The sequence below is a fragment of the Triticum dicoccoides genome, chromosome 4A, assembly GCF_002162155.2.
Source record: "Triticum dicoccoides isolate Atlit2015 ecotype Zavitan chromosome 4A, WEW_v2.0, whole genome shotgun sequence".
NCBI lineage: Eukaryota > Viridiplantae > Streptophyta > Magnoliopsida > Poales > Poaceae > Triticum > Triticum dicoccoides.
In genome coordinates this window covers 705791569-705801295 of record NC_041386.1, presented here as the reverse complement: position 1 = coordinate 705801295, position 9727 = coordinate 705791569, and positions in this window count along the sequence as shown.

Sequence of the window (9727 nt, the reverse complement as noted above, 5' to 3'; positions counted from 1 at the left end):
GGCGAAGATTTAGTCTAGCTGCCAATGCTAGTAATAGTCAGATGCACTCGTTGTAAGTGTTGGACCCAGTACAATCGCTGCCCTATGCCGCTAATGCACGTCAAATGGAGTTTGCCAGAGTTGAAGTCACAGAGGACGTCGGACATCGAGCGGTCTGCCGAGGGATCTCGGGTTTGTTCCGATGGCAGTTGTGCTCTTGGAGAAGACGGACTTATCATGAAACGGTCCAACTGAGCAGCATTTCAATTTGACTTCTTCACATCTGACTCGAGCATACTATGGTGCTCTCGAATGGAGTATATGAGCTTGTCAGTTTCCTCTAATATCTCAACTGGTGCCAGGACAACAAAAGGTTGTAGATACAACATCTAGCTTAATAGATAATTCTTGGTTGATAAAAAGAAGTTGCATTCTGATTTTGAGTAAGCAGCTTGAGAGCTAAATGGAGTGTGCAAATATCGTTGGCGAAATATGAGAGGGTATATATTGAGCCCAACATAAAAACAAACAAACAAGGAAACATAGCATGCGGCAGGTATGACACCAGTGTACACAACTCATGAGTAGTAATGTTGGTTAGGTTTATTTTGAGGTGCGGTAGATATGACTAGTACCTCTTGCACTTCAAACTAACTAAGGGTGATTCGTAGCTCACACGTCCATTTCATGGCTATTGGGACACTTGGAGGCATGTACAAGCAATATAAGACGTCCGTTAAAAATTAATTAATGATATGGTTGTGTGCATCTCTTGATGCAGAGACTGGGGATAATCCTCTTTTTCAAAAAAAATTAACTCATGATAGGCAACGGTTATACCACGATAGAACACTAGATTAAGTTTTTTTTCCATAGGTATACTGAATTAAGTTTACAACATGTTCTCTGCTAGTAACTGAGCTTAACGTACCTCCCTAAGTATTATCGTAATTACCGACATACATTCTCTTGATTTGTTGTTTTGTTTACTCCAACAAGCATAGTCGTGTAAAGGGAATGCGTTATGGCAGTACAGTACTTCAGTGGTTGCTCGGGTGTTGGCTCTGCTGAATGAACCTGTGGATAAAATGCCGTATGTAAGTAGTACTTCCTCCGTAAACTAATATAAGATCAGTAAGATCACTACAGAGGGAGTACAAAAGTTTCTAGATTTAGAAATGAAACCAATTACTCCACCTCCACACATGCACGTGCGCTTATTCAAGCCACAAGACTGACATGCCCAGTTCGAAATAATTGAGTTACAAAATTATATATATGATTCACAGTCCTGAAGCTACTTTATAGGAAGGATTTATGAAATAGTCATGAATGTGGCACACAAAAGCAATACTTAGTAGGGATTTGCTTGATGGTAATATGCTTATTTTCTTGCAGTCGGTGCTTGTTATGGATGCAGCCAATTCATATTCTGCCTAGCATTTTTCCCTCTATTTTGGGCTGTCTGCAGTTTCATGCTCCCTCTGTTCCTAAATATAAGTCTTTTTAGAGATTCCAATATGAACTACATACGGAGCAAAATGTGTGAATCTACACTCTAAAATATGTCTATATTATACATCTGTATGTAGACCATGTTGAAATCTCTAAAAAAAACTTATATTTAGGAACGGTGGGAGTAGTTAATCAGTGTTATGCATGTAGCGTGGGTGAGTTTTGTGATGTGATGTCTAATTTATATGCAACTTGAAGCTTATTATACTTGGTGAGCAATTCTCATCAAGTGAACATGTATATAAACATCTTAGGGCTGGATGATTAATAAACAAATACACCTTTTCTGTCATTATTCTAGTAAACCGGAGTTGGCCTTGCCAAGGACATGTATATTCTTCTGGTTCTCAGTTGCTTTATTTCTAGTTAGTCCACCCTTGTTTTCTTGAACTAGCCTATCCCGCGCGGTGGCACGCCGCGCCCTGTCGATACAGTGTTTTATATGGATTATGATTTGATTAGGCTTAAACCTCTCTTCTCTCTTGGTGGACACACACGTATTGTTACTGGCAACAAATGTTGATTTTCCTTTCTTAGCAATCATACTTAATTTTGCATACATGGGGTATCCGCGGCACAGGTCACGCATTGTTGGCGTGTTCCATTGAGATTTGTGTGCTATAGAGAAAGGGTTATGTGTTGAACATTTTGTTGTTTGATTGGTTTGTACACATGTTGTTGTCCATTCATTCATTTCATCATGAACCAATTGTGCGTATTAGCTATAATTGTGTGTGTCAAGTCTTTTCTACGTGTGTTATTTACGTGGCAAAGCATTGGTTACTACTTGCTACTGCAAATAGAGGTTTTGTTGTTGCAATTTCCCTACGCAGTTGGGCTGCATGTGCAAGATATTATTGCCCTGCTTTAGCTACAACAACAATTTTTGCTGTTATTGGTGCATTGCATGCACCACCAGTTGCTTGCAAGCTCATCATCAGTTTCTTCTCTGAAGAAGAGAGTTGAAAGATACTACTCACTTAAGCAGCACAAATCCTTTTTTTCATGATAATTGAAACCAGATTGCTGAGATCAAGCCTTCAACGCTCTTAATTATCACCAGACATACATAAATGGGTAAACAATTGGGGATCATTAATTAATTGGTATGACAGTGCAGTGGATGGAATAAATATGCTAAGCACAAGGAGGAGGCGACGGGGGTGGAGAAAAGATATTCTACCATGCATGGTATATACCATGCATGTATCAGCCACCGGTTATCTTTGAGATTCGGATCCGTGCATGATCTGGTCTTTGTGTTGCTTAGTTAACCTCAATTTATGAACTTGTTATATTAATTTATGTCATATCAATCGTCATATCAATCAGTCACTATTTCTCCTGACAACTTTTCCCGTAGTTATTACTTGCAATATCTCTCATCTCACTCACAAAGTAGGGACGAGTAGTGCTACACTCACTCAGGGTTTTTTCATATGATTCTAAAATTTAAATTTATTGTATCTTCTGAACCGTAAGTTTGATTTATGATACATTTGCAAATTTATGTTCCTTGTGAAGAGAATGTTGAAATAAGATCACTCTTGAATATATTTTCACAAATTTTAAAATTCAAATATGAAACATGGAGAGACCTTACGAAACCGTAAATAACTATTGTATGTACCAAGTTTCATCGAGTTTTTTATAGATCGGTTTTGTTTAAAATATCTCTTCGGTATAAACACATTTGTCCAAATAGAATATAACACAAACTTTTATTCCAGAAGATATCAAGCATCCAAATCTTTAAATAGAAAGAGAAAATATATTTTTGGGATAGAGTTGCAAAAGGGGAGGCATCCAAACGGAAGAACACTACTCCGTATTTAAGAAAGGCTGACACACACAAACTGACCATGTGATAGAAAGGTGGAGAAAAGTAAGACGTACAGCAGGTTAGTACATTGTGATTTCTTTAGGACACTGAAATAATTAAGCGGCTGATCAATGCACGGTGACCCAGCCGTTGGCCTTGGATCCAAAGATTCTACATAGTGCAGACACATATGGCACACACACTCACTCACCGTATACCTACACCTTCCGCTGCCACTTTACAATGTGAGCGGCTTACTCATGCACAGTCTCACACTCACAACCTGCAGGTTTAGCAAAGGAGGAGGAAGAGAGAAAGAGTCATGCAGCCAGGCCTGCATTTTTTTATATTTCCATGGGAAAAGATCAGTAGGCGGACATGGACGTAGCAAGCAGCGGGAAATATGCAAGGAAATGGCCGATTGGGAGGCGCAAGTGCAAGTGCTGTGTTAAGAGCTGCGAGGCGCAAGGAGCCACTTGGTGATATTGGTGTGCCATCAACCACCTTGTTGGATGAGTTTCTAAGCGGTTTCAGTTGCGCAGCGCCGCGGTCCTTGTTCAAACAACCGATTCATGTGCAGATTGACGGGGCATCTACTTGTTCCGAGAGGCGTAGTGGACGTTTGGAGAAGAATAACAGGAGCTACAACATTCCTACTGCCAAGCGCGCTGAATATAGGTTGGCGGAGGCTTAAGGGAAACTCCCGAAGGGGATGTCATCTAAGAAAGGCTCCGAGGAGGATGTGCAAGAGAAGATGAACTCTTATCTTCGGATGTACAAGAAACCGCCTACGCCGACTGCGATCCAGGCAATTCGTGCATTGGTGGAGGCCAATGGTTGATCTCATGTTTCAAAAGGTTAGGTGCGAGTTCACTTCTAGTTGCAGGCTTGTTCTTGAGGTTACAGTGGTTGTCTTGGTCGGATATGCTGTGTTGACGGTGGTCTTGGGCCTCGGCACCCTTGTATCTGGCTCGGACGACGTCCCTTGAGTGCTAGTCCGGTGTGTGTGGTCTTCGCCGGTTTCCTTTAATTAACCGATGCATGTATGGTTTTTGGGTCCGGTTTCCCTTATTAACCGGACCAACTCTCTTCTTCTATATGCAAATGCAGGAGCTCTGCAAATGCAGGAGCTCCCCGCCCTCTGACGAGGTTTCGTCAAAAAAGGCGCACGTGCTGTGTTATTATCCATCTATCTATGAAAATTCTGACACAGGATTTGCTTGTGTTCCTTCTGAATTTGAGTAGTATTTGACACACCGGCATGTGCAGCTAAGCCGCCACGCCAGCTATTTATCGTCGTTGGGTAGTGCCGAAGTGGGTACTGGCGACGGTAGCTGGAATGATAGTGCGGTGTCAATCCGTTGTACAAACATGTTCGGAGACTCCGGAAACATGTCTGAGAAGCGAACAGGTTTCACATCCAGCCGCAGCTTGCAACCTGCCGGCGCTCACCGGGCCCACATCACGGAGAAACCGACCGGTGCTCTGTCGAACGTTTTCGTACGCCCTTGTTCGTTTCTATCTCACCGCCATCCCAGACGCCATCGCCAACCTGATGGCGCTGCGCAAGCTCATATTGAACAACAACCAGATCGTGGGCGCCATCCAGGCCTCCATCAGCCGGACGGCCAGCCACGAGAAGCTCCGCAGCAGCGGCAACAAGAACCAGCGAGCGCTCTCGCCGGAGATCGACAATTGCTCCAACCTCACCATGCAAGAGACGTACTGCCAAGAGCGCGTTGTGAAGAGAATCAGGAGAGTTCGATTGGGCGGTCTTTGCGCGGAAGCCGAGGTAGTGACTGAGCCGGCGCCGGCGGCACCAGCCGAGGATGAGACGATGACGATGACGCCGGGATGACGGTGGAGAGAGACGGTGACGGCGGCAAACGACCTCGTGGAGACCAGAATCTCTGGCCCCCCTCCCGGGGAGCACGGCCGACTCAAGAACGTCGGCACGCTGGCCATCTACACGGCTCTACTCACTGCCCGATCCGGTCGGAGCTCGGCGAGTCGTTGTGTTGCAGCAGGCTGTGGCTGCCATACAAGACGGCGCAGCCGCCTGCGACCGGTTCCTCACGGTCGATGACGCGTGCTCTCCCGGGCTCCAGGCCACCACGTGCACGAACAAACGATCGTCGCGCCACGAGCTCCGCCTGGTCGCGCACCGATGCAAACACACCAAGCTCTGCCGACGCCCACCGCGCACGGTCGACCTGCTAGCCACCAGCACCGCCGCAGAGTCGTATGTGCCCCGTGCTGGTCGTCACCATGGCCGGGGAGCGCCGCGCTTCGTCGGGAGCTCGCTAACCATTGGCACCACTGGCCGGAGGCCTCCAGCAGCCCCTGTCGTCGCGCCCTGAAGCCGATGGACACCCAGGCGGAGAAGAAGACACACAGAAGAAGGAAAGAGGGCCTCGCCAGTGTAATCTACGTCGCCTGGACTTCCGCCCGACCAAAGGCCTCGCCGGTGAGTCGCAGGAGGTCGTTGAAACCTACCTCGCCTGCTGGCACATCCTGGTCGGCCCAGGTACCTCCTACCTTGCTATTCGACATCATGTGCTCCATTGATGCGGCCGCCGATGATGGCATGAGCAGCGACGGCCAGCGAGCACCGCGGCAACCCCGCCGCAATGAATGAGCAGCAGACAATCCATCAGGAACGGTAGCCTCTCCCATTAAGAAAGGACGACCTGCAGCAGGAACACGGCCGCCGTTGTGCACCCGATTGATGACGGCTGCCTGGATTCCGGAATGACACCCCGTGGGCCTTGATCAGAACGAACAACACTGGGAGGAATCATCAATAAATATGGCCGTAGATGAGCAAGTAGCGGAACCCGCGATGGAAAGAAATATTTATAGGGAGTCCGTGGAGAAAAACCAATTCAAACACAATCACCTCAACGCGAAACAACCAGAACATCCGTACAAAGCGGCAACCGCCTCCACATGCACTGAATCGAAGCCAAATCGTAAACAACCGCTGTCGTGGCATCCATAACGCAACACGCGACGGAAATGGACACGTAGGCAGACGATTCTCAAAAAAAGACACGCAGGGAGATGCATGCTCGAGAAAAAAAATAGACGAAGCGATAGGCAAGCCACATACACGCCCGTCCAAGCAGATGACGACAAAAAACTGGTAGCAAACCCGCCTCCGCATGCAGCGCGCACATGCAGGCCAGTGGTAACGGGAGGATCAGGCGCACGGTTCACCAATGGCAAACTCTGGAACAAATCGAACATGGAACTGCTAGGGTCATACAAAAGTGCACCCAGCCACATCCCCCATTAAATAGCGTGGCAGCCTCCCATTGGTCCCTTTTTACTGATAGAAAAAAGTCAAAAAGCCCAGGTAAAAGAAACCTAGCTAGGTTTAGTATATTTAGAATTAGGTCCTTTGGCTAAGGCTGATATTACTGGTTTCGATGAGCATGCTCACGTCCTTTTCACTTTATTATTTTCTTGGTAAAAATTATGAAGTTACAACAGCCCCTTGTTTGTGCTCTGAGTAGGAGTTTTAGAGGCAACGAGGTAATTGTGTCAGTTTTTTTTACGTGGTTTCAGTCCACTGGCTAATTACAAACCTGTTAATATCTGAATATTTTTGTTACTGCAATGTCAATGTCTAAAAGAATGGGTATGCCCTGCTTAAATTATGGGTTTACTTGGTCCAATGGAACCCTGCAATGACAAGTACTAGTGCTGGCTACCATGCTAGTGCCAAGAGAGCAGCACAACAAACAAAGTAGAAAGAACATGCAGTTGCTGCCAAATAAAAGCACTAGCAGAGGGAAGGAAAATAATCTGTGTACAAACACTAATAAATCTTGTAATGAATAACCTAGAGCAGGCGAATATTTATATATAGTCTGGCTCCTAGTACAGTATTTTTTTTAAGGGAAACAACAGGACTACTGCGTATTTTCAGCAAACATGCTAGTAAAGTAATGATCAGATGCACTTGGTGTTAGTGTTGAACCCAGTACAATTAAAGGCAATCGCTCGTCTAAGCTGCTAACACATATCAAATGAAGCTTCGAGGAACAAAATTCATCGAGGACGTCCAATATCAAGCGGTCGCATGGGTGCTGCCCAGGAAACTGTAGGCTGCCTTGTTCAGGGCCAATGAATGTGGACTGAGTTTCGGAGAAACCACTTAGCAGGCTGCCATTGTACTATGGGTAACATGGTCAGCTTCAATCTGACGATAGCTCAGCTCCTGGAGAAGACGAATTTATCATGAAATGGTCCAACTGAGCGGCATTTGAATGAGACTACCTCCCATCTAATTTGTCTAGCAGACGGTGCTCTCGAACAGAGTATACCAGCTGTGTTGGAAATTTGCCTGCCCTTAGGATCGATCACATCAAATTACGATGAACACGCACATGTAAAACTGATAGCCATGGAGCCCTTGTCGTGCCTCTTTTCTTCCTCTTTATTTCTTTTTCTCCTTTTCTCTATGTTACAAATCCACGCTCCCTGCCTTCGTTTATATATGTTTACGCAGCAGACAAATCTCAACGCACGCACGCACTCGAACTCCAACTCTGACTACTACTCTACTCAGACATGACATGCCAAGTCCAACCGGGCAGCTCTTTTCCGTTCTAGTCAAACTTTCCTAAACTAATCAATCGGCAACGCTGATCACAACTTAGACCTAATCTGAGTCATGCGTATACTACTATGACACGCCTCAGTGCAACTCTAGCCGGACTAGTAGTATTCACACCCCTACACTTGGACTAGGAAACAAACTCAAACCTACCTAATCCTAGCAACACATGTTTGGATTATCCAACAAGCTGGTCAGTTTCCTCTAATATCTCAATTAGTGCTGCCATGGCAACAAAAGGTTGTAATCTATGATATATTTAGCTAAATAGATGATGCTTGGTTGATAAAACTAAGTTGCATTCTGATTTTGAGTAAGCAGTGGGAGAGCTAAACAGATTGTGTAAACATTGTTGGTGAAATATGAGCTGGTATATATTGAGCCCTACATCGAAGAAACTGGACAAGGAAACATGGCATGCAGCAAGTATGATGACAGGGTACATAACTCATGAACACCAGCATTAGTTAGGTTTATTTTGAGGTGCGGGAGATATGACTAGTTCCTCTTCCACTTCAAAGTAGTTAAGGGCCATGTGTGAGGTTTGAAGCTTAGCTCACATGTCCTTTGTTTTATGGCTGTTAGTTACAGCCCTTGGAGGCATGTAGAAGCAACATAAGCCGTTTGTTAAAGATTAACTTATGATATGCAATAGTTATACCTCTATAGAACACCAGACTACGTTTTTGTTTCATGGGTACACTGAATTAAGTTAACAACAAGTTCTTTAGTGATAACTGAGCTTAACCTACCCCCCTAAATATTACTGAAATTAACTCCATGCATTATCTTGATTTGTTCTTTTTCTACTCATCGGCGAGTGTCAATGGTGAACAAGCATAGTAGTGTAAGGAGCAATGGGTTGTGGTGGTGCTGCAGTAGTAGCTCGGGTGTTTACTCTGCTGAATACACCTGTGGATTAAATGTCATGGGTAAGCAGTACGAAGTTCCTAGTTTCGAAATGAAACAAAATACACTACCTCCTCACATGCAAGTGCGCCATAATCTTATTCAGGCCCCAAGCCTAGTCTGCCTAGTTCGAAATAATTTGAGTTACGAAATTTTATGACTCACAGTCTTTAAGCTAGTTTACATGATGGATTTATGAATGTTGATGCCTCAGTGTAGAAGCTAGTGGTATTCACGGAGGGGCTCATAACAGCCTGACAATTGACAAATATGTCGATAGTGATGGAGAATACATTTCCAAAAATGATATAAGACACATATATCTGGAGAGGATTGTTCAGTTGCCATATGGTCCAAGGATACTCGGAAAATAAATTGTGGCATACAGGTATGGCCATGAGTCGAAGATTATACTCACTAACTAGGAAGCTGTCGAGTCACAAATTGAAAGTAGATGTTGCTATGAGTTACTCCCTCCGTCCGGAAATACTTGTCGCAGAGATGAATGTATCTAGACGTATTTAAGTTCTAGATACAACTATTTTTATCCATTTTTGCGACAAGTATTTCCGGACAGAGGGAGTACCATCAGTGGCTAGCTATGACTTTTTTTGAGGGGGTGGCTAGCTATGACTTTGTTGGTCGTTTGATTGCTTCTTGGCCAGTCTCATGATTGTAAAACATGCACAAATTCTAGGCGCATAGTTTAACACCACCCACCCACCCCCAATTATAACTTGCTCGACAAAATCTCAACTATATAAAGATCTGTGGCATCATAGATTCATTGCTCGTCTTTCTTTTACTTCTTGGATACAAAGGTGGAATTTCTTTTTCCAGTTGACACGCTAGTACATACCCAGATGGATACATCTCAA